This window comes from Herpailurus yagouaroundi, unplaced genomic scaffold, assembly GCF_014898765.1.
Source record: "Herpailurus yagouaroundi ecotype Mexico unplaced genomic scaffold, PumYag 218, whole genome shotgun sequence".
In the NCBI taxonomy this organism is placed as follows: Eukaryota; Metazoa; Chordata; class Mammalia; order Carnivora; family Felidae; genus Herpailurus; species Herpailurus yagouaroundi.
Window position 1 is genome coordinate 6,660,053 of NW_024412449.1, and position 24,788 is coordinate 6,684,840.

General features: G+C 50.5%; 1 protein-coding gene across 5 annotated transcripts in view; it reads right to left on the minus strand.

The window, feature by feature from the left end:
- PPFIBP2 (PPFIB scaffold protein 2) overlaps positions 1 to 24,788 on the minus strand; it is a 151,106-nt gene extending 126,318 nt beyond the window's left edge. For 2 of the 5 annotated variants that reach the window (XM_040456988.1, XM_040456984.1), the window contains exon 1: positions 24,430 to 24,788. The gene's annotated coding sequence lies outside the window, so the exon portion shown is untranslated. Of the gene's footprint in view, positions 1 to 3,539; positions 3,642 to 24,088; positions 24,111 to 24,429 lie in introns of those variants that run through there. The other 3 variants (XM_040456987.1, XM_040456986.1, XM_040456985.1) reach the window with 3 other exon arrangements.

Below are 24,788 nucleotides of genomic sequence, written 5' to 3' on the forward strand. Positions count from 1 at the left end.
AAAGGAAAGGAAAGGAAAGGAAAGGAAAGGAAAGGAAAGGAAAGGAAAGGAGGAAGGGAGAAAGGAAGGAAGGAAGGAAGAATGAAAAGGGAAAAGAAAAGCAAGAGGCCCCAGAACTCTCTGGAACACTACAATGCAGCCATCAGGAAGAAGAACCAACAAAGGGGACTAAGGGGGAGCAGCCAGGAGAATTGAGAAAGTGGTGCCCTAGAAGCCAAACAGAGGGCTCAGGATGGAGAAGGAAGCAATCAGGGGAGCCAAGTGCTGCTGAGTCAGACCAGAAACCATCTTCTTGCCCAGTGCTCACTGCTGGTGATCTCATCTGCTCCCACAGCCTCACCTGTCCCCGCATTACCTCACCCTAGACTCTTACAAGAGCCTTCTAACTGGCTGCCTGCCTCCAGGCACCCCTGTCCACCCACCTTGCACTGAAGATTCACCTAACTCAGTGGTCCTCAAACACTGGTGTTCATCAGAGTCACCTGGAGAGCCAGTCAAGCACAGAGGCCTGACCTTTGTAACCTGACCTAGCTCCTCTGGTGATTCTGATACTGAAAAAAGCTGAGGGGCACCTGGGTCGCTCAGTCAGTTGAGCATCCAACTCTTGGTTTCGACTCAGATCATGATCTGGCGATTTATGGGTTTGAGTCCTGCATCAGGCTTTGTGCTGACCAAAGCCTGCTTGGGATTCTCTCTTTCTGCCCCACCCCTGCTCATTCTCTCCGTCTCTCTCAAAAATAAATAAACTTAAAAGGAGAAAAAAGCTGAGGAGACAATGATAGAATGCAAACACAGCTCAGACACTTTTCTGCTTAGAAAAGTCTCGGAGGCTCACCATCAATCAGCCCCTACACTTCATGCCCTTTACCACTTGGACTCAACCTACGGGGTTGCAACTTTAACTTCCATCCTAGCCCTCAGGCAACCCTCCACCCATCCCAACCAAATGTCTCGTCCTCAGTGGACGGATTCTAATCGTTCGTTAATTGACTGCACCAGTTGCTTTCCTGCTTTATACCCAACCCAGCAGCTTTCTTTGCTAAATTCCCATCTTCTCTTCAAGATAATTCCTCCAGGAAACCAAACTTGATCCTGCCCACCTAAAGGTGGTCTCCTCATCTCTTTATTTTTTTAGGAAAGGGAGGAAAACAGCAGCGCACAGCCGTCGCCCCTGCAACTCTTCCCTGTGTCTCAGCCCCTGAGGGCACCCCCGTTCAGTAAACCCTGAGGACACTCCCACAGATTCACAACTATTCATTGTCAGTAGGAAACTAAAGCCAGGTGCAGCGCCCCCCCTCCCCGCACATAGTTGATGCCCACCTCCCTCTCCACGCCTTCACACTTGGTGGGCCCCAAAAGATGGTCTTCCCCAGTATGCTCCCCCACCCAATTTGGTGATGCCACCACAGTTGCCAAGCCAGAAACCTGGGAGTTTCCCGGGGCCTTCTGGCCTCTCATCCACATCCAGCAAAGTCTCCCTCACCACCCGCTCTCACATCTGTCCCCTCATCTTCCACCCTGCTTCAGGCCACATATCATCTCCCGTCTGAACAGCCATAATGGCTTTCTGACTGCCTTGCCTGCCTACAGCCTCACCCCCACACAGCCCTCATGCTCCACCCTGCTGCCAAGAGCATGGGTCTATTTCACAAACCTAACCAAGGCACTCCAGCACCTGTACAACCGCTCACCAGATCATACCCCAGAGACAAAGTGAAGGACCCATGAGGTAGTCAAGAGCATTCGCTCTCTAGTCAGGCTGCATTTGGGCCCACGTTCTTCTTGTCATGGGCTAGGTCCTCGGACAAGTTCCTCAACATCACTGAGCTTCATTTTCCCTATTTACAAAGGGCAGGCAAAAATATACACATCGTGAGGTTACAGAGAGTCAGGGAGATAATGTGTGTAGAAGTCCTTTGCATAAAGCTGGGTGTTCACAACCACAGCAACAATAATTCTCTCAGCCGCACTTGGCCCCACTGGCCCCGAGCACTAACCATTTCACCCCACCTGCTTTTGCTGTGAGCTCTCCCCACCCCCGCCAACATGCAACGTTTTAGCCCAAGACCTCCCTTCCCCCTGGTCAGTTCCTACTCCTCATTCAAGGTCCAGCTCCAACATCATCATTCTAGGGAGCCCCTCCCATCCCCCCCATGAAATGACTGCTCCAACTCAGTCCCCCTCTTCATGCCCATGACAGATTTCCTGGACAGCGCCTGGAACTCTCTAGAGCACTGGCTACTCATATGTGCGACTACTTCGTCTGAATGTTAAGTTTTTTGTGGGCAGGGCCAGTCTCCAAAGCCCAGAGTTCAGCCCTGGACCTGGCTCAGAGCATGTGTGGATAGACATTCCCATTCCAAAAAGGAGAAAATGGAAAAAATGAAGAGGTCACTGGTCTAAACCGGAAGTTGAGAGGCTCCTGTGGGTGACAGGGGCCCCGGGAGGCCCTGAGGCCTGAGGTCCTGTCCAGTCTGGAGGACTTTGTCCCCAGAGGGAAGGGCCTGCCGATGCAGTAAAGCGGCACGCATGGCCTCAGGGCAACAGCAGGGCCCTGCAGACACTGGCTTTGTATCAGGACTGAAGGACAAGGCCACAGGCATTGACTTTCCATCAGGAGAGATCAGGGGACACAGAGACGTCCTGTCACAGGAGAGGGGTTGGAGCAGGACAGAGGGGCCAGGATGCCGAGGAAGCTGCCATCAGAATTACGGAATGCCATCAGTGAATATCGGAGTCTAATAAAAGCGAAGAGGCGGGGCCTTGATTTCTTTTGTCAATGAATAGAAGCTGAAGTAGCCTAAGAAAAACTGCACAGGAGAAACAGAAGAAAGCCTTTGAAGGTAGAAAAAGCCACTTAACTTGCACTGCTCTAATCACAGTATCAGTCATGTCTGATAGCAAACATTTGTTTGACGCTTTCGGCTTCAAACATATTTTTCACACACAGGCTTCTCATTCCCACCTAAATATCCCAGATCAGGCTGCTGTGTTTAGTCAGCCAGTTAAGCTGAGGCCGGGGGGCTGAGGTCTGCCAGAACCGCTCACGGGGCGCTAAGCTGAGGCACAGGCTGGCAGTGCCGGGGCCAGCGGGGGACGAAGGCAGTATTTCTTGCTAAGCGTCTCTTTCCCGCTGTGCCAGGTTAGTGAGCTGTGTGCACTGGGCATTCCCAGCCACTCCCTGCGGGGCCAGTTCCAAAAGATCCCTAAGAACATTTGTGCTGGAGCCCGGCTCCACCGAACCTGCTGGAAGGAGTCCTTTTTCTTTCTGGCCCTTCCATTGAAAACCCGGCCCAACTCCTGTCACATGTCACTGCTCCTCCAGCGGCCTCCTTTGGCACATCCAAACCCAGATGCTTCCACTTAAGCTCTTACCCAAAGAGCTCAAGCCCTTCTCATCAAACCACAGCCCGTCAAGCAAGGCTCCGTGACCCCAAAACTCTCCCACCAACACGCAATCGTAGCAAGGGAATAGACCACAGAGCTCAACTCCCTCCTCAGAAGAACGCAGTGAGTACCATCAGGTGCAGACACCTCACCTCCAGGGACTTCCTCCCAGCTCAGGTGTCCCCGGGACTCAGGAGCAGGGCCGACATCCTCCCTCTTGCTGGGAACGGCAAGCTTTTTAAGAGAAGCAGCACCCTCAAAGATATGAGCAGGAGACACAGGAGCCCAGCCCAGAAGGAGGAGCACGGGGTCTGGCCAGGAAACGGGTACGAGAGAGCGTGAGGGTGTCGTGGCTCACACCCAAGGAGCACATCTGACCTTCTGGGCTTCGGGAACACTGAAGAGCTGATGTTGGGTTTCCTTCCAGGTCTTTGCTTAAGATTTTTAAACACTTGCTTCACTTTCCTCTGGCTGTTCTCACCACCCATTTCTGCTCTTAACATTCTGCCCCCAAGCTGGTCCTTTTCCCCAACCAAGGGCTTGTTGTGGTGAAGAGCCCACAGCAATCTCAGTGACCAGGGCCATGGGCCTCAACCCAGGCCTGAGGAGGAGAGTCCCGGCAGATCTCCGAAGACAAGCAATGCAGACACTCCAAGTAGGAGAGGGATCGAGGGGCAGGCAGCCAGGCCCGAACCTCTGCCTTTGGGAAGAAGGAGCTGGGGAGCCAGACGGTGTCCAGGGGACAGAGTATCACCAAGCCCCCATCAACGTGCCTCTTAACACTGTGTTTACAACAAGTACGTCTGTGTCTTCACTACAGTGGGGCTCACTGCAGCCACTTAGAGAACTCGGGCGGAAGGTTCTCTCGCTTCCTTCTGAGAGTCTCGGAAACATCAAGTCTGGGGAGTAGACACAAATGAGCATCCCCTTCCAGGCTGGGATGTGAAGGACCACGCCGCAGCCACAACACCTCACATGCTCGGAGATCTCTCTGCCTGCCCTGCCACTACCACCATCCACAGGACATCAGATGATGGCACGCTACCTCCTGCCCGTGCGGTTTCCACCTGTGTGCAAAAAGCTGCCCGCGCCAGAAGCAGCAGCCCCTGTGAAAAGACTCCATCCTCACTTCCTCATTTAATCTTCCTGGCCATCCTGTGCGGGATGTATTATAATTATCAGCCCCGTTTTACAAAAGAGGCAACTAAGACATAAAGATGTTAAGACACTGCCTGAGGTCACATGGTTGCTGAAAGTCCTTCCATGGAGTCCAGTGTGTCTGTCACCTAAGTCCCTGCTTGCTGTCCCCACCATACTGCCTTGTCCTGCAGACTTGCTCAGAGCAGTGAAGGCTGGGAGACAGGAGGCTGGCTTCCATGTCCAAACAAACAGGGCTCAAAACACCGGGGGCCAAGACACTGCTAACTTCTCCCCTTCATACAGTGTCTTCATGGGGATTCTGTGCACTGCCCTGACCCCCTTCAACTGTTACAAGATCATATTTTACTTGAAAAAAGAAAACATGGGACAGGAAACTGTCATAAAAGATGCATGACTCCTAAAAATCAATGTATATATTTTTATCTATTTATCTAAATTTATCTATTTAACAAACACGATTTGCCCCGCATCATCTATAAACCCTGGAGTCGATGCTAAGAGGAAATGGATGAATGCCACTTCTTTATCTTCCAAGGGTCAAAACGCTTTCATCGCTCATCCACGTCAATTAGAATGTGAAGGGTCCATGTAGAACTGGGCCTCTATCTGGGATCTATACAGCAGAGCCAACAAACTTTGGCTTTACCAACTTCGACTTCAGAAATGGATAAGTTAATGGTCTAATTTTAAAGTCATCAAGGTATTCCTTTGTGAGAAGAAAAGCATCGTTTCCCTGAAATTCCCATCATCCCTAAAATTAAGTTCAGATAGCAATTCAGTGCTAATGGCAATATTACAATGTCACTAGCTCAGTAAGCAAGCAACATGTAAAATATCACACAGAAGTTACTTTCAAAGAGAAGCTGAGTTTTGAAAATTGACCGTTTGCTCATCATTTTGTGGATAATAAGGCTCACCCACTCATACAAGTGGGGATCAGTCGAAGGGAAGCTGGTAGGTGCCGGGCACCATAGATTGCCCTGTGATTCCAGAAAGACACGTATGCAACAATACGGCACCCAGTATACTCCCGGGAGAGGGAAGCTGAGCATGTTCAGGGTGAGGCGGCAGGAGGAAGGAGTGACCAGTGCAAGTATGGGCAATCCCAGAAAGTTTCAGGGAGCAAGTGTAGCATCTCTGATGGGCAACACACAGAAATATGAACGCACTGCAAACGGAGTAAGGAGTGTACATATCCTAAAGTATGTTGGGGGACAGGTGTGTGTGTACGTGCATGTGCATGCATGCTCGTGAATGCATACAGCTTGGTGTGACCAGAGGACTGGGAAAGAATGACAGCAAATGAGGCCAGGACCAGCTTATGAGTGGTCTCTCTGGAACTTGGCTTTTACCCATCAGGCAATGGGAGTCACTGAAGGAATCTACCTGGAAGCTGCCTGTCCTTTACCAGCAATAATGCAGCAGGATGCTAGGACCTTCTCAGGGAAGCTCACTCAGAATTCCCCCTCCCCGAGGACCGGGCCATGGCAGGCTGTCCCTTCCACTGCCCACCTTAGGAACCTTCCCACACTCTCCTCTGACTCCATTTCCCCTTTCAGCACCCCTGGACAGCAGGGAGAGGCCCCCTACTGCAGGGGCCTGATGTATGTCAGCAGTCAGCACACAAGATCATTCCCTGACACCTGCCCACCTCCCTCCAGCCACCTCCACAGCTCATGCCACCGGGTCACTGCTCGCCCCATCTCCCCCTGCCTGAGAAGGCAAGTTCAGGAGCTTCAGCTCCACCAGATCTTCCTGCACCTAGATCTTTAATCTGGTGCATCCTTCCTACCAGACTCGCCTCGGCAAACTACCACACATCTTTCTTTGGTGAGAAACCTAATCCCTCAACTCCCCTTCTGGCCTCCTAAAACCTCCCCTAATCTAGTACCACTGTGGCCCAGGCTCTCAGTGGTGTCCTCTCTACACTGACTGTGCCTCTGTCCCCTCTCCTACTCCTTCCTCTGGACCACACCAATATCAAAGCCTCTGCTCTTCTAAAACCCTTCCTTCAGCCACCACCTCATGTTTCTCCTTGGCTTCACTACCAAAGCTCTCACCTCCTCCTGTTCTCTCCAGGCCTGCTGCCATTAGATCTCCATTTTTGTGCCTTGATGCTACTGCCCCCCACCCCCCAAGCTATATCCATTCTTACTCCTGTGAGAGGCAGCAAAGGGTGGGCTTAAAGCACAAGCTGAGCTGTAGAGCCGGACTGTGGTCAGACCCCGTCTCTAATGCTCCCTGGCCAGGGGTCTCCTGTGCCTCTGCTTCCTCATCTGTCAGATGAGGATAACTTAAGCACCTGTCTCAAAGGTGGTTGTGAAGGTTACAGGAGTTCATACAAGTAAAGCACTTAGACGGGCAGTCACTGTTGGCTAGGATTGCTTTCCTTGGCATCTCATCCACACAAAACCCCATGAGATGCTCTCCTCCTTTGGCATCTGGGACAAAAAGCTCTCTGGGTTCTTCCAGATCCTTTTCCTTCACTAAATGTCCTATGTCTCAGCTTCCACTCACCGTCCCTGTGCTCAGCTCTCTTCCTGTTTCTTCTACAGTCTCTCCCTGGACAATCCATACTTCACCTCCATATTCACAACTCGTAACACTAGACTACTTTTGTAAGCTCCAGACCAAAGCATTCAAATGCTCTTCAGCTTTCTGGCTATTTCTTAGCAGCCCCAGAGATTGAGCATGATCAGAAACTCTCTCAGCATGGTCCTGCTCTCTCTTGGTAGCTCCTGGCCTGCTTGACCTGCACACTATGCGTTCCCCCGTGACCTGCCCTTGCCTTCAAACAGCAGACAGGCCCCTGTGGATTGCTCTGGGCAGGGAGGTGCTGCTCCATATCATCCCTCCCACAGCAGGCCCAGCTGTGTTCAGGTGTCTGAACCTAGGCCTTGGAGGGCCTCCTCTCACCTGGCCTCTCCCACAGCAATCCAAGCTCATGAGTCTGGCATCTAAGCATCTGTTAGCTTACCCCAAATTGTCCTGGACACATGATGGTAATACTAACGGCTGCCATTTCTTAAACACTCATTCTGCACCGAGCTAAATATTTATGTGTGTCTCATACCTCAATATTTATAAACTATTGTTATCCAAATTTTACAGACAAGGAAACCGAAACTTGCAGAGGTTAAACGACTGCTCAAATCACACATCCTGGAAGCAGTGGAGATGGGATTGAACCCGGGCAGTACAACTCCAAGGTCTTATTCTTAACCACTCTGCAGCACTTCCTCGCTAAGCCTGGCCACTTCCAACTGTACCCTTCTGATTTCTTGATACTCCAGCCATAGGAAGGCATTCTCATTTTGCAGTGTCTTTCTCATGCCGTCCCCTCAAACTAATGGTCCCTTCGCTAGTCTCTATCCATCGAAACTAATTCTTCAAGGTGATTCTCCTTCCTTTATGACAGCATCCCTACCCCTACTTGTCTAAGAGCATCTCTGCTGACCCACAACTTGCTCACACCTCCGTTTTGGTTGTTTCGTGTTGCCATGGGGATATCCAACAGGGGCTGACATCCTCTTTCTTGGACCGCTAAGTATCTGATTGAGGGAATGGGGGAAGGAACCCCTACCCTTCCCTCTCTTTTTCCAGAGCTGCCTTGTTCCAGATCTCTGGCCTAGGTAGATATGCCAGGTAAGGAAAGGGATGCACTGGGAGCCCTACTGGCCATTCTCAACATCTTTATTAGCCCCAGAGCTGATGCGTTAGTCTCCATCTGTCTGATTCTTGGTCTTATTTTTCAGTTGGCGCTAAAACCAGACAGCGCTTACGCAGTACAAATAATTATCAAACGCGCACCAACCTGGGTCACTCAGTGAAGGATGAAGTGGCAGTGGCCATAGAAGGACTGGTCTGTGTTGGTCTGTATGGCACACTGGTGACCAGTACATCATCTCTGGAGGTATGAGTACTCGTCACTAGCAAGGAGGCCCCACAGCAGCTTGGGTGACCCCTACCATCCACACAGTGCCCTCTGTCAGGGAGCCTGGATCCCCAGCAACCTGCAGATGACCCTGTAATCCACCTGTGGGAAATGCCAGGAGGGCAGTCTAGGAGGACAGGTGTTTGTGCTGTGGCCACTGGGCAATGCCCGCCAGAGTGAATTAGTTCATTGCTATTTAGTTTATAGATTAGTCTTGTCAATTTTCTCAGCAGAGACCAGGCTCTCAGGCCACAGGCATCCTTCAGTGAGTGGATAATGAGGGTGTCCAACCCTGAAAACTGCCCCCCGAAGGCCATCCATGCCTCCACTCTCTCCCATGTCCACACCTCACCTGCCCCCTGGCAACAGAATCTTACCCGCTGATGGGCACTGCTAGAAGTGTCTTTCCTCAGCCCCAGAACACAAAGAAGGCTGCCCTCACTGCCCTTCTCACAGCGGAGAACACACACATGCACAATCTCACCTCCAAGGAGGAACAAACGGACATCAAGTCATTTCAGTGCCTCAACCTGATGATAGATAGACTCAGAGAAATGCTTTAAATGTAGCCTCAACATGAATACTTTCAAGAAGCTTCATCACAAAAAATATCCCCTAAAAATATAACCAGCAAAGGCTTATGGTTGAAGCTGGTTGATAAGTAAATTGATTCATTATATGATTTCTTCTACTTTTGTGTGTGTTTGAATTTTTTTTATAACAAAGGTTTCCTTGTGTTTGTTTGTTTGTTTGTTTTTTTAATCTAGCAGTTAGGGATCTGAGCTTTTCCAGAGGGGGGCACAGGATTCCACCTTTCCTTGCTGGGGATCAAGAGAACCAGAACTGGGGTTTGAACCTCAATTCCTAGTGACACAAATGGTGCTTCTTGTACAGGGCCATTCAGGCTCTCTGTAGATCCTAACACCTGATCAAATGACCAAAGGCTCAGCTCACTCTCCTTCAGACACTTATCATCTCTCCACCCTGCCTCCACCCTCTCCCTGATTGCCAAAGCGGCCTCCTCTAGGCTTCCTACTTCTGGATGACTCTTCTCCAACCCACCTTTCCCAAAGCATTACTCCTCTGCTCCCAAACCCTCCATGGTTCCCCATTGCTTCAGGAACAAAGCTGTATTCCTTAGCTCAGCCATCTGAGCCCTCTTATAAGATCCACCTTCCCAGCTGCACTTCTCACCACACTTAGTTCAACCCCACTGAGCCAGTTCCTACTCCCTGAATAACTGAAGGATTTCCCTATTCCTCTGTTTGGGGTGCTTTTCTCCAGCTATACTTTTAAATCTCACCCATTCTAAGACCTTATCCAAATGTACCGACCCAAGGAAGCCTTTCCTGACACCATCACCCCCCGGTGCCTGAAGGTGCTGGCTGGCTCTTCCTCTCTGCTTCTGCCATACTTGGTACTCACCTGCATCAACTTGCTTACGGCTCTGGTTGTCCAAGTCCTCGATATGTCTGTCTCCTCTTCTAAATTAAAATGCTTGAGAGCAAGGAGTATGTTCTATTCACCTTCCCATCCTCAGAGCCCAGCCGTGAACCCGACACACAGGTAGACACTCAGTATATGATAGCTGATGAAAGATGTTAGGTGTGTGCACTGAGTGGAGGGCAAAAGGAGGAGGGGCATGTGAGAAAGAGCACGAGCGAGCTTGGCCACCTTTCTGAATAAAGGTGGGGAGTCGTCCATGGCAGCCTCTCCCCTCTCACTTTCTCTGTACACGAGACCCCCTCTTCGTGGACTAATCCTCAGAGGTGAAGGAGCTCTGCTGTAAGAATGACTTGACCGTGCTTGGCCCTGGCACAACCTAGGGACAAGTGGTGAATGCAGGTAGATTTCCACAGGACTGATGGGAGAAGAGAACGTAACTTCCCCTAACAGATGATAAAACCAGGCATTTCCACTTATTCTATTATTTTACAATGCTAAGCAACAAGAAAAAAAAAAACAACAGATCTGAATTGGCGAGTTTTCTCTATCATCTAGAATGTTCAGGGGCCTCATACATAACTGTAGCCTGTAGCTGGCTACCTCCTATGTGCCTCCCAAGCTGGCTCAGGGGGAGCACAGACCCCAGAATTTGGCAGGCTTTAGGTAAATACTAACTGGATTAATCAAAGTTTATTCTGTCTTTTGAGGCTTCATTTCAACACTTGTCAAACAGTTTAATTTTGAATCGATGCAACAGTTTTCTTTTTGCACTGGGGGGAAAACGTTTAGACCAGTAAGAGACCAGGGAATTTCCCTAAAGGCAGGCTGTGTGCACTGGCAAGGACAGCCTGGCTCCTGCCTCTGTAAGGAGAAAGGGGCTTCCTCTGTAGGCCTGGGCTGGAGGGTTTTCATTAGTAGGGTATTAGCAGCTCTGTCTTCACTGGAGGCCTGAGGACCACATGGGAGGCAGATGAAGACGGCACACAGAACCCACTGCTGCTAGAGAGCCTAGACTACAAGGGAACTGCCCGGCCTGGACTTTTGGGGGCTGAGCCTTTGGACAAGGCCAATCAAGCCTCCTGCACTGACTGCGTTGGGCCTACCTTCCTCTCCTGGTGCCTCGGCAGGACCGGCAGTGACTGCCTCTCTTACCTCACCAGGACACGGAGGCTTGTTCACTGAGGATTTGGGAAACATCCTGTCATAGGCCAAAGCGTATCCCCCTCCCCAAATTCGTATGTTGAAGTCCCAACACCCAGTACCTTAGAAGGTGACTATCTTTAGAAGCATACTCTTTAAAGAGATAATTAAGTTAAAACGAGGTCATGGGGGTGGACCCTAATCCAACATGACTGGTGTTCTCATAAGGACACAGATGGGTACAGAGGGAAGACCATGTGAGGACACAGGGAGATGACCATTTACAAGTCAAAGACAGAGGCCTCAGAGGAAACCAAGCCCGCCGACACCTTGATCTTGGACTTCCAGCCTCCCACCTGAGAGACAACACATTTCTGTCATTTAGTCCAGCTAATCTCTGTGTGTTGTTATGGCAGGGCTAACAAGCTAGGACCCGCCCCAGTCTGATCCCGGACACGCTAACCTGCGGACACAGGGCCTCCTCTCCAGAGATGTGGGGCCCTGTTCCCCATCCCTGTCAGTCTAAGGAAGACTTAAACAACATCCAGGTAGGGACAGTTCCTCATAGTCCTTTATCTATCTTTGCAAGTCAGCTCCAAATGGGACATGACCAGGGATCAAGGCCAGACTTTGTTGGGCTTCAAGGAGGAAACTCTGAGACGTGGCAGCTGACCGGCTCTTAAGCTGCATTCAAGGAGCTAAGTGCTCTGGGCCCAGCTGTCTCCTCTTCAACCCAATTCAACAACTCCAGCGTGTGATGGGGGGAAGGAGGGCAAGGCCCAGGGCACTAATCTCAGCTCACCTATCACAAGACATTTGTCCCTGACAGCACTTAGGCCAGAGTGATGTGGGGGTTTTCCCGAGAAAAGTGATCCAGGAATCTGCCATTGCACACATACTCCTGCAGACCAAAGACAAGCCAGTTAGAGAATTCCCTTCTCCGGGTGCCCAAGAGGTCTCGCTCCTGGAAGTCAGTCGGTCTGATCCCCGGGTGGTGGGAGCATCTGCAATTGCTCCTGGGGGCCTCTCTCCATATTTCTCACTTCCTGTCCATACAGCAGGGCTATTTCCCATGGGAGATCCCCCAGCAATTTCTCAGATTCATAGTGAAAGGGTAGAAAGGACCCATAGCAGGGGAAGGAAGTACCAACAGGAGATCCCTCCTGCCCCCTGCCACCCCTGTTCCGAACTCCGAGCTCCTGCACTCCTTCCCATGCCCCTGAGGAAGGAGAGGAGCAGGGGGAGGCAGTAGAATGAGTCCAAGCTTTGCAGTCAGACTTGCGTTTAAATCCTGGTTTTGCTCCTTAGAGCTGGGTTAGTTTTTGATCTTGGGTAATAGATATTAACCTCTCAGGTTACTATGTAATGGAGATAATAATACCTGCCTCACACAGGGCTGGCCGGAGGGTTACGAGAGAGGACAGAGTAAACCACCCCGCTCAGTGCCCGGCCCAGTAGATTTGCAACACATTGCCTCTCTCCTCTCAGAGAACATGTCCCTAGGTGCACTATTCCAGAAGACGGACTTGGCCAAGACCTCTTATCAGGCCCTAACTGCTGGGGTTAGGGGAAAAAATACATGACACTGACTCCCTTTGAGAAGTTACCAAATCCCTTGGAGCCAGCTCCCAGTTAGGCAGACCCTGGGGCTACAAACACAGCACACGTGCTCCAAACTTTCTGTGATTCTCTAGCAGTATTGGACAGAAAGGTCCAGGCCACCAAGTCTTCCAGAGCAGAAAGTGTCCATTGATCTTGTGCTTACTCTTAGAGCCCCTTGGCAGCTTTCTCAGCCATTCCACCAGGGTCTCTCAGGCACCTCACTTTGGGACAGTGAGCAGGCAGGGTTTATGTTGTTCACGGGCCAGGCAGGCACCTGGCAGAGAAGTCACAGCCGGGAGATGGATTTGGGAGACCCCAAACATGGAGGCTGAAGCTGAAGCTGGGCTCCTGGGGTTGGGGGCAGGAAGGGCCAGGTCCTGACCACATTCATGGAGCAGGAGGTCCCTGGCCCTGGGCACTGGTGTCAGGAGAGCCCATTTAATTCAGAGGTGGCTTTGACAGAAGATGGTCAAGTTGTCCTGGTGGCCCAGAGAGGCCCCACAATTGCTCCCTGTGGACATCACACTCTCACAGAACACCTACCTATGGCCAAACGGGCAATTGCTCCCGGGATTACTTAGGAAAGGTTGCCATACGTGGTGTGTGACAGTGATGCAACAAGACGTGGGTCTCATGTAGCCTGTGGAAGCCTTCTCACGCCATCCCTCATTCAACTGTCGCTAGATTTATTTAAAATTCTCTTTCAGGGGCACCTGGGTGGCCTAGTCAGCTAAGTGTCTGGCTTCAGCGCAGGTCATGATCTCACAGCTCGTGAGTTCAAGCCCCGCGTTGGGCTCTGTGCTGACACCTCACAGCCTGGAGCCGGCTTCAGAGTCTGTGTGTCTCTCTCTTTCTCTGCCCCTCCCCTCTCTTGCTCTCTGTTGAAAGTTATGTGGTTTTTACAATAAATTTCATATTTAAAAAAATAAAACGTTAAAAAAAGTAAAAAATAAAATAAAATTCTCTCTCAAATACAAATAACCATGACATTTGAGGACTAGATTCATGACCCTGGAGCAGCCCTTAACAGTTTTCAAAGTGCTCCTGATTAGTAGGCAGGACACAGAGGGAGGGCACTGTCCCACCTGAAGTCTCCTGTTAACATGAGATCCCGAGTCTCTGCAGCCGAGATATTACCCAATCTGTACCCAGCCTCCCTAAGGTGGTCTTCTCAGGCTTTCTCTCCAGGCTGAGGGGAAGCGTCCCATTGGGCAGCCCGAAGGACCCCGGGTCCACCCTAAAGAAGAGGCTGTGGCTGGATCTGGGTTCTGAGCTCCGGCTGTACAGCCAAGCTGAACAGAGAGGATGGGGCCCTGGGTAGACACAGGCACAATCAGCAATAAGGACTGGCTGGCTCTATAGCATACAAGATAAGGAAGGAGCCCACCTTCAGCAGGCAGCCACCACCAGCACCCACCTGCTCAGAGCCTGAACATGCTTGGTGGAAACGGTGCTCTCCTTTCACACAGGCACCCCAGCCCCCACTCGACACCCCTGCACAGGCAGGCTCCCAGCCAGTTTACTGAACAGTGTTGGCCTCTCTCCACCCCCACACCCCTACCTGGGTTACTGCCGAGGTTTCTCTGACTCTAGTCCCTCACCCCACCTTCCAACCCAATCCAGAGCACCATCTTACATATCCCTTTACGGCTGACACCCTGGGGTCTCCAACAGATGAGGTGGGTTGTAGGCAACTTGTCACTAATGATAAAGTAGCTAAGCCAAGAGGCTTTTTGTAGAAATTAGATTAGATTCCAGGTTATCTTGCCCCATTCTCATGTACTTTATAGAGTGGGAGGAATCCAGCCAGGAAATCAGCAATTGCCTATGGTGCTCAGGAAGTAACAGTTTCTATGGCACCACGGAACTATGCAACTTCCTACTATTTTAGAGACTTACTTCCAAATAGGTCTTTGTGTGTGTACATATATACTTATTGGGGCTGGCTGTGTATCCTTAACAATCTGGTCACGTCCACCAAGTGCTTCTCACAGGTTAATGTCATCCGACACGTGCAGACTGACCATCTTCCCACCTCAACATGAAGAACTGGATCTTCATGGTAAATTTAAGACTCTGAATAATCTGACCTCTCAACATGGTGGCAAGATAGAGTGGAAAAAACATGGGTTTGAGGATCAGGTAGACCAGGCGTAAGTCTTATTTCAGCCTCTTGCCAGTTAGGGAACCTTAGGAAAGTCACTTTTCCTGCTGGGTGAAAGCCCTGAGAGGCCCCTGTGAGATGTACATCAGCACAGATGGCTCTGTGCTCGGTCCCTGACGCCCGGCGGGGACTTAATAAATGATGATTTCCAATCCCAGTTACCCATATAACCCCATTCCTCAGTTGTAGCCAAAGCAAACCCCTGGCTGTTGTCTGCAACCGCCTCTTAATTCACCATCCCCACACCTTCCTTTGTGCATTGCTGTTCCCTGAGCCAGAAATGCCCTTCACCCAGAGGAAGGGGAGTCTCTGTTCCCCATCTTTCCTTCCAGACACATCTCAAATGCCACTTCCTCAGCAAGCCAGGTACCCCAAACGCTTCTTTCTCTGAATGTTCTCTCTGTGGTTTGGTCATTATTGCCTGTTTTGAGAAAGGAGTACACTCCTTAAGTGCTATCCAAGCAGAGGACATGTCTCACTCCTCTCATGTTCCCATCATCCCAGTCCTCAGCATAGAGGATGGTCAAAAATCATTCAGTGCCTGAAATAATAAATGAGGTCACAAGTTTATTGCCTCCAGAGTACTTAGAATTATGCTCTACCTCTGCTCCTGAAAGGGGGACTTTCCTTAGATCCAGTGGGCCAGTTCTGACTTTAGGGCGTCCCTGGCCTCCCTCCCTGCCAACCAGGCCAGGATAGCGTGCCCCACAGGCATCCACGTTGCTTAACCACAACACTCTCCATCCTCCGCCCATACACCCCACCCAAAACCTCAGCCTACTTGAATAAGGCCCTGCTGCCCACAGCCCTTCCCCGGCTCCTTTTAGGGCTGGAAGCTCACTCTGCAGCCCAGGCTGCAGACAGACAGTCAGACTTCCCACTGTCGTGCCCAGTGCCTTCCTGGATGTCTCCTTCCTATACCTGCCATCCCCTCTTGGATGCTGTGAGCCAGTGCCTCAGACCACATGGCCCAGGTTCTTCAGATGCCAGGATGCTGTGTTCTCAAAATCTTCAAGGGGTGACCATGAGTCTGTAAGAGACTTCGAGCCCCGGATAGGTGGCTGAGCCAAGGTAGGCATGAACAGAGAATGCACAGAGTCTAATCACTTCTTTGGGGTCACAGCTTCAGAGTTTCAGGCCACAAAGCTTCTCTCCCAAACCCTGTTACAGGGCAGGACTTTGGCCTGTGGCTTGGGACAGAGAAAGTCCTGCAGAGTTTGCAGCCACCCCCTCCCGGCCTCCCGCCTTCATCCCACCCTGCGTTTGCTGCAACTCATCTCTGCTCAGAAGCCAACTATCCCCCACAGTCCTGCTGTTCTCTTAGTTAGACCTCCCAGCAAATCTGCCTCCCCTACTATTTTGCAAACTTCTCTCTAACCAATACCGTTTGGACAACGCCCTCTTTACATAGACCACAACACAGGCTGTAAGACTGCTGCCTTCCCCTAAAGATCAGCGTGAATTCTGTGGAATTTCTTACATCAGTGCGAACTGAAATCTGCCTCTTCTCTAATTCTCTCTCCCATCACCACCATGGACTCCCAACTCTGCCCTCTGAGCAACACACAACAAGATAGGTCCGACCTGAAAATCAGTCATGGCCCTGGTGTCTTCCTGTCAGTTCTCAAGTCCTTTCAAACCTTGCAGAGCACAGACTCCAGCTTTGCAGCAGAGAGCATCCCTCCTCCACCTACTCCCAGAGTGTGGTGTGTCCAGCCTTGGCCAGTGCAGGAAAAAGTGGGATGATCTTCTAGCAAGGTCTAAAGCCAGGACTTCTATTAATGCAACCAGGCTAAGGCAACCTATATGGGCTTTTCCACATGGTCAGGTAGGAAACTCACACCATTGATTTTTGGAGTCTGCAGGCAGGACTCTGCACCTCCCTGCCACATGCCACATCTCACAGAGCTGGTTTGGGTGCTCAGCTCTCTCTGCTGCCTTCATCCTATACATGGGTGACCAGCCATCTGAAACCAGGCTGCCATGTACTTCTGCCTTATGGACTCCCTGCTCACCTTCACCAGGGTTGCCCCTTCCGTGTCACATCTAGAGGCCCAGAGAACGCTACTTGCTCCGAAGTTTCAGAATAAGCCCGCTAGATGATATAAATCACTCTTCTTGACAACGTAGTTTTTTCCGGGCTTCCTGAGGATGACATGGGATGAGCCAAGCACCACAGGCAACACGGTATGTGCATCCTCTCATTTCATCATCACAAGAACCAAATGAAATAGGCTTATTATTGTTCCCATTTAACAGATGAGGAACTTAAAGCTCAAAGCAGCGACAGAAAATCTGTGTACAGGGGGATTTAAGGGGGGTTTAAAGGGAGGCCTGTCTGGTTCAAAGTCCATACTCTAGAGCTAGCAGGGACCTCGGAGATCAGGGAGGCCAGGTCCTCATGGTGGAGAACACCTGCTGCCCGCCATGCTGGAAGGAGGGGGATAGGCAGGAGTCAGTTTCCTCATCTCCAGAAGCAGGACAATAATCCCCGCCCGAGGCACTATGCAGTTCCAGTGAGCTGGCGCGGCGAAAACCTAGATGGACGCACAGGGTGGTTGTTGTTGTTACCGGGTGAGCGGCACTGCATAGAAGAACCAGATGTCTTGGCTGGTCACAGGAAGAGCTTATGTAATAAAACTTTTTCATGACATCCAGTCAAGGTCAGGTGTCAGAGCCAAGAACTATTCCTTTGCTTTGGTAAAATGTTGAATTAAGAAGAATCTTCCTTTCCCGTCCAAATTCAAGTTCTAACGTCTCCCCTCCCCCTACTGCAATCCTCTCTCTCCAGTCCCCCAGCCACCACCCCCCCCCCCCCCCCTTACCTGACCTGGTTGCTTACTGAATCTGGAGTTCGACACCACATCCCTGGTACACCCAAGATAGTCCTCTCACCCCAGGACCCCACCCAGCATTTGTCTGCCTCCTTTCTCTCTTGAGTGTCCCAATTTGGACAATAAATTAAATCTAAAACTCTGGGTCTTTTTTAAAAAATCACTTCTCTGGCACGTATTTGCCTCCCGTGAAATGGGAATAACATCACCCACCTCATGAGACAAGCCCTTTGTAAACCCCATCAAAGCCGGAAGCCCCCCATATCCTTCTTCTGGAGGCAGCTTTCCGTGGGGCCAGTCTGCCGACACCTCTTTTGCCTTGGTGAAGCCACGCAGTGTCCAGCTAGCTATTCCTGCAAAAACCTCTTTGATTCAGGGGAAGCAAGGCCCTGTGTTGGGAGAAGGACTGTTGCCCCTGAAGAGAGTGGAGTTGCCACGAGTGCATGTAAGAAACAAAGGTAACTGATTCTTGGTGTTCCTGGCCTCAGCTGTGGCTCTGCCCTCCTCTCTTCCCTAATCCCTACAACAGACCTTTGGCTCCTATACAACCACCTCTTTCTCTCTCTCTCTCTTTCCCTTCCTTCCTTTCTTTCCTCCTTCCCACCCTTCCTTCCTTCCTTCCTTCCCTCTCTCTCTCTCTCTCTCTCTCTCTCTCTCTCTCTCACACACACACACACGGTTTATCAACCTTAAGAGTTCCTTTTGGCAGAGATTTCTGGGCTTTTCTGCCAGAAGCAGGTTGGAGAAGCTTGCTAAGACTTCTTGGGATAGCAGTGCAGTCATAAGGGTGGCCCTCCCAGTTAGAGTGGTCCCTGCCCAGCTGAGAGGCCCAGCTACATGTGACTGGTACATTCCAACCATGCACACAACTCACCGTGGATTTACGTTTTCACCCGGGAGTCTGGGCAGGAGTTCTGACTATGCCCACTGAGCACACTCCCAGCAACCAGCAAGCAGTGGCTGTCCCTGAGCAGACAGAGCTCAACCCTAGGATTTTGGATGAACCCTTCCTTATGCCTGTCCTCATCACCAGGAAGAAACAGATATACCCAAAGCAGAGCCGCCTGAGACCGGCTCAGCAGCTATAGGCCTGAGGAGAGGCCAGGCTGCCATCAATTCCCCTGAACAGCCTCACCTGGGTTAAGAATCTGTTCTTGGAGATTTGTCAGAAGGCCCTCCACCCACTCACCTCTGCATAAGTCATTCCTGAGTCATTCCTGGACAACCCAAGTCCCAAGTCTGCAATCCATGGCTATCCTTGATTCTTTACCATGGATGAGAAGGCCCTGCACTCATTTTAGTATCAGTAAGAATAAATTAATTAATTAATTAATTAATAGCACAAAAACAAAAAATCAAAACAAGATAAGGTAGAAACTTCCCAGAGATCCAGCTGCATAATTCAAAAGAGCCAGGAGGCTTGACAAGTTTTCCCTCGAAGTTGAACCCCAGGCTTCCTTGTCTTTGTTTTCTCTTGGCAATTACCACATACCAGGCAATAATCTAAGTGTTTGACATGCATTAGCCCAGCTCTGTCTTAGCAAACTAAGGTGACGCTGTGCCATGGCAAAGGCAGGACCTGTCCTTGGGAGGCTGGAGAGTGAGGGACCTGGCCAGACAGAAAGGTGTGGAAGGGAGAGAGGAGGAGGAGAGGAAATCCAGCCTCAGGGTCACTGAGTCTCCAGGCATCAGTCAGACTCTAGATAAGGTCTTCTCCCCTCCCCTGACAGCTATGGGCCTCCCCCATCCATCTGGCCCCCTGACACTGGCCCTACTCACAGGCCTCTGCTTGGAGGAACGAGGTCCCTAAGGCTGGATGCCTTCCCCGGATGGGTGCCACCCCCCACCCCCCACTCCAACACTGCACAGGCCACTTCTCGGGACTCATTGGATGCGTCCCTAAACTTTGTCGGGGGGGGGGGCAAAAGTGTGGGGGTTTTGGAATATATCTTTCCACAGAACTGACAGATTGGTGGTTGTATTCCCAGAAAAACCATTCGATACACATGTACCAACATGGAGCACTAACAAGTATGAGTGTCCATACCATAAAACTCTCCCTACTTTCCATCAGCCCACATATAGTAGGCCATAGGACAGAAAAGAGGACGCATGAGCCTTCAAACCCCCATTGGCAATGGCTACCAACAGACTCCCTTCTGAATTCTTGACCTCTAAGATTCCAGCTTTAGCTGCTCTGCAGACTGAATTCACCCTAAACCTGGTCTTTTTCCCATTTTTCACTGCCTAATGGAATCTCCATCTGGACCTCTGGCAGCTCTTCTCTGGCCAACTCACAGTGCTACAAAGAGGCCCAGGCCACAGGGCCAGGAGGCCTGGCTTCTGCCACCAGCAGCAGGTGACCCTGCATAGGTTCCTTTGGGTAGCTTCACCATTTGTGTGTGTGTGTGTGTGTGTGTGTGTGTGTGTGAGTGTGTGTGTGTATGTGTGTGTGTGTGATATGAGAAACTACTCAAGGCTCTCTTCTGATTCCAAAAGGAATCAACCATCCTCATTTCCCTTCCCCCTTCCAAGAATCTCCTCCTTGCTCTCATGCTACTAACAATGCCTCGTTCTTCTCCCAGCACATTAGCACAAAGTGTCAGTGTCCAATTTGATGCCTTTCCCTCTCCCTCAAATCCAGTCAGTCACCAAATCCTGCAGGATTTCTGGACAAGATCACTCACTCTCCATCTCTATTGCCATTGCCTTGATTTACACCCTAAGCTACCTCTATGGGTTATTCCAAGAGCATATTCTCACAGGAAGTTGCTCCTTGGTCCTGCAACCTGCCCTTTTCAGCCCTGAATCCTCCTGAAAGCAGAGAGCTCACCACGTGTTTTCCACACCAAAAGGCCTTCAATATCATGAGAAGAAAATGTCAATTCCTTAGCTTCAATGCTCATGGCCTTCCCTGACCTCTCCCCAGCCTAAGACTGCAGTCTCACCTCTCCCAGTGTCCCCTCCCCACTCCACCCTCTGACTCTAGCCATGTGGGACACTCCTCACTGGGCTTGTCCCAGTCTTTCAGGTTCTGTTCTTGTTTCTTCCCTCATCACCTGTGCAGAATAGCCTACTCTTTTCCCCTTTTACTGAAGCAGACATTGCAAAACCAGCCAGCTCCAGGCCCATGTTTATCACAAACTCTTCCCGGACATCTGCGAGATGTAGGGCTGCACACAAGAGTCTAGAGTGGGTGTGGACAGAGACACGCCAATAAGGCGCCTCAGGACCATAGCACAGTTCTCCAGTTGATGCTACATGTATGTACTAGAGAGAAGAGTAAAAGTGACTTGGAGGTGTGGGGAGGAGAGGTGCTTCAAGAGTTTGATCTGCATCCTGAAGTTAATAAGAGTCCGTTCAGCTCATGGGGCAGACAAAAAGCTTTCCATGAAGAGCAAATAGTGCGTGCAAAGACAGAGAGGCACAAAAGATAGGATCTCTTGAGCTACTCAGTTTGGGGAACAGTGGAGATACAGCTGGCGAGCTACATTATTGCCAGCCTTTGCAGAGCCTGGAAGGCCAAAGAAGGATGTTATACTTTATCCTATCAGGGAGGCAGCCCTATCCCATCTTGTGCAGACCTTCCATCCACAGATACGTTACAGGGCCAAATGACTACATGACATGGAACATGGTGACTAAGAGCATGGTGCACAGTGAAGAGTCAGTTCTCTGTGTGCATAAGGGCATACGTGACAGACAGAGGAAATGAAAGCAAGAATTATAGAGGAGCACCAAAGTAAGAATTACCTAGGAGCACTAAGTAAAAATCTTAAATTTCCTGAAGACAAAGCTGTGTTAGCAGCCCCCTGGAAAATCGCAAGGCCTTGAGGAGATCTGGGTTTGAAGCTAAACAGATTGCATCTCCCAGATTATTTACTGAGTGTGTCAGAGATAAGAATGGGTGTCTTAAAGCTCTGCAAGGGCTAAGGATACCTGGCTCTCAGAGTCTATAAGGGATATAGCCCACCTTTCTGAAACCACCTGTGGGCTCTTTGAAAACCGAGACACCTAGATGCCAGCAAGTGTTGAAACCAAAGACTGATGCCAGGAAACATAAAGTGGAACCACCGCAAAGAGGAAGCAGGAAAAATAGTGACTCCAGAAAAAACAAAGCTGCCAAAAGCTTCAGCCTAGTTGTGCCCACACCAAGTGGTGACAATGTCACATCTCCCCCCACCCAAGTGTCGCCTCTCAAATGGGGGTGCACAGTCTGGGAACTTAATAAATGTCTAGATACCTCATTAGTTGCATTCATATTAGCTTTTCCTCCTGATATTTTGCAAGAGGGGATCAGCCAGAGGATTTTAAGCAGGGAAGTCATGAACAGGTTTGTATTTCAGAAAAAAAAAAATATAAAAAATTCTGACATCCACGTTAAAACCAACTTCCAAATGTTATTATGTCAAATGGTAGAGCCTAAAGGGCATGCCATTCTCCAAAGCTGAATTGTCTCGGAATCATTCCCCTATCCTCACTGCTGGAAGCAGTCCGGTCAGTCTGAAGACAGATACCACATACTCCCTGGCCCCCTGGCCCACAGATTCTGTCTTTCCAAAGTCTCTCCCACCTGTCCCACTCAGGCCCAATAGAAGGCCTCACCGCTTCTATGCTGGTGGATTTTCAATGTCCTAACTGGTCCCTCCATCCCAGGGTCTTTCCACTCTGCTCACTCCTTGCCACAGCCACAGTGGGCTAGAGCAGGCTCCACCTTGGCCTTCATCAGAATCACCCCTGGGGGAACTTGGGAACACCATCCCGGACCCACTTCATCCAAACAGTTTAAAAGCTCCCCAGGTTTGCAAACCAAGGTCCTTAATCCTTGCCATAGATAGTGAAGAGCCCCACCCTGGAATGTGTTAGAAAGGCAGATCAGGTTCCACCCCTGACCTAGGTAGGAATCAGAATCTGCATTTGAATTAAGACCCCCCCTCGTGATTCTTAAGCTTGTTAAAGGTTGAGAAGCTCAGCTCCAAAGGGTTGCCTGACCATTCATTCCACAAATATTTACTGGATTTTCTCCCCGTCTGGCTAGGGGTTGGGAGGGTCAAGGGCCAAGGTCCTGGACTTTGAGAAGCTCACAGTCAATCCCTTGATTAAAACCTGTCACTGGCTCCATGCTTTCTAAGTCCAGACTTCTGCACCTGGCTTTCACGGCCCACTGGGGCCATGTTTCATCCTTGTCACCAGCTTTATTGTCTAGCACTTGCTCCGGGAGTCCAGTTAGACCACTTGCCACTTCTCATGACTAGCTGGTGCTTGCCCTGCCTACACAGATCTCAGCCCAGGTCATGCTCTACCCACCTCTGCCTGGAGACGCCCAGGAGAAATCCTCCGAGATGGATCACACACATCACCCCTTTCTTGAAATTATCCCAGATCTTCCCTGCTCAGGTGAAAGACAGGAATTCCCACAACTCTTTGCTCTTCCCTCCTTCAGGGCATTTGTCATTGTACTTAAAACCAGTGCATGGTCTTAAAACCAGTGCACCTGCCATAGCTACCCCAGTAAAGAAGAGACCATGATTCTCAGTTTGTCCCCCCCAGTAGCAATAAGCTAATAACTGGCACATCATCTAATTTCTAAGTAAGAATAATAAGTGTATGAATAAAATCATGTATGAATGCAGTGAGAAATGCACTAATCTCTCTCATCTCCCACTTCATAGTTGTTTAAATATGAATTTAAGCAGAATACTAATGGGCTGCCTTCCAACCCCAAGAGAGAAATAATCTCGAAATCAAATAATATTTTGTTTTCCAGATACAAACAATAATCAAAGACTGAACATCTTGAAGATGAATTTTGTGCACAGCCAACTACCTTCCTGTAGTTGGGCATTTAACTTCACAAAATGCAACATACAATTTGGAAACACTTCCAATTTGTATTATAATCAATTAAGTAACTGGGAAAGGAAAGAGACAAATGGAGAGAAAGATAGGAAGTAGACCAAAATATGCAAAAGGGGACCCACCGATACCAAATATCCAGCTGCTCTGAAAGCAAACTACAACACTCTGGGTTTGTTTTTTAAGAGGATTTAACACTAGTTAGAATACCTGTTTCAATCCTACACAAACTTTGGAAATTCTAGCTTTTAAATACATAATCTTATTTTCATTTGAAGAAAAACTGCGGGTCTGGAGTTGGGATGTCATGAGGGAGAGGAGGAGCCCACTTTTAAGTAGGACCATCCCCATCTGGCAGTCTCCTGGGACTGCAGTGGCTTGAGACTTTGATGGCATGTTGCATTTTTGCAATTAGAGTATAGAGTTGGTCTCAGTCGAGGCGTTGCATCTGACCACACTGAACAGATATGCTTGGGCAAAGAGACACTTAGCTGCCTGGCCTTGGGGGGGGGGCCCCCCCCCCGACTTGTGCTCTCTAGTTACTCTGATGCTTCCGTGACATACCGCACGAAACTGAAGTGAATGACCATCCAGCGCATCTCCAGGGCCATGCTGGCACCTGCAGGGGCGCGGATTGTCCATGGATCCCAGGCAGGGTTGGGTGAAAATTCGAAGCAAATCCTCCTCGGGAGTTATACCCTCCTCCCAGTCTTCTGGCCAGAGAAGAGGAAGAGGGTTCCTGCCCTCGCATCTGGGACCCACTCTGGGGCCCTAACTGGCACTGACCCCCACTCCTCGAGTGGTTCTTGAATCTGGGGGCTTTCGGTTACCTAGGCAATGTACCCGCGGGGGGCTCCCGGCCCGGAACGCGCAGGGGACCTGGGGCGTGGGGACAGCCCACTGACCTGGGTGCTGGGCTCCTCTCCGGGCGGCTCAGGTGTGAGGGCCGCTCCCGTGTCCCTCCCACCTCCGAACATGAGAGCCGCGAACCGAGCTGCAGGCCACTGACCCACCGACCAACTGACCGACCAACCAGCGGACCGAGCGGCAGCGGCCGGGTCTGGAGCCCACGTGACGGGGGCGGGACCCACAGGAGGCTCGTCCCGGAGCCCCCGCTTCTCCCCGCCCTCCTTCCCCTGGGACCGCCCCTCCACTCCCCTTCCTTCTCGGGCTCCGCGGCGGTCCGCAGGGACCGGTCCGCCACCGGTTCCCTGTCCTCGGGGACCGGCCTCGTCAACTCCGCCCTTTCGAACCTGCCTTCGCC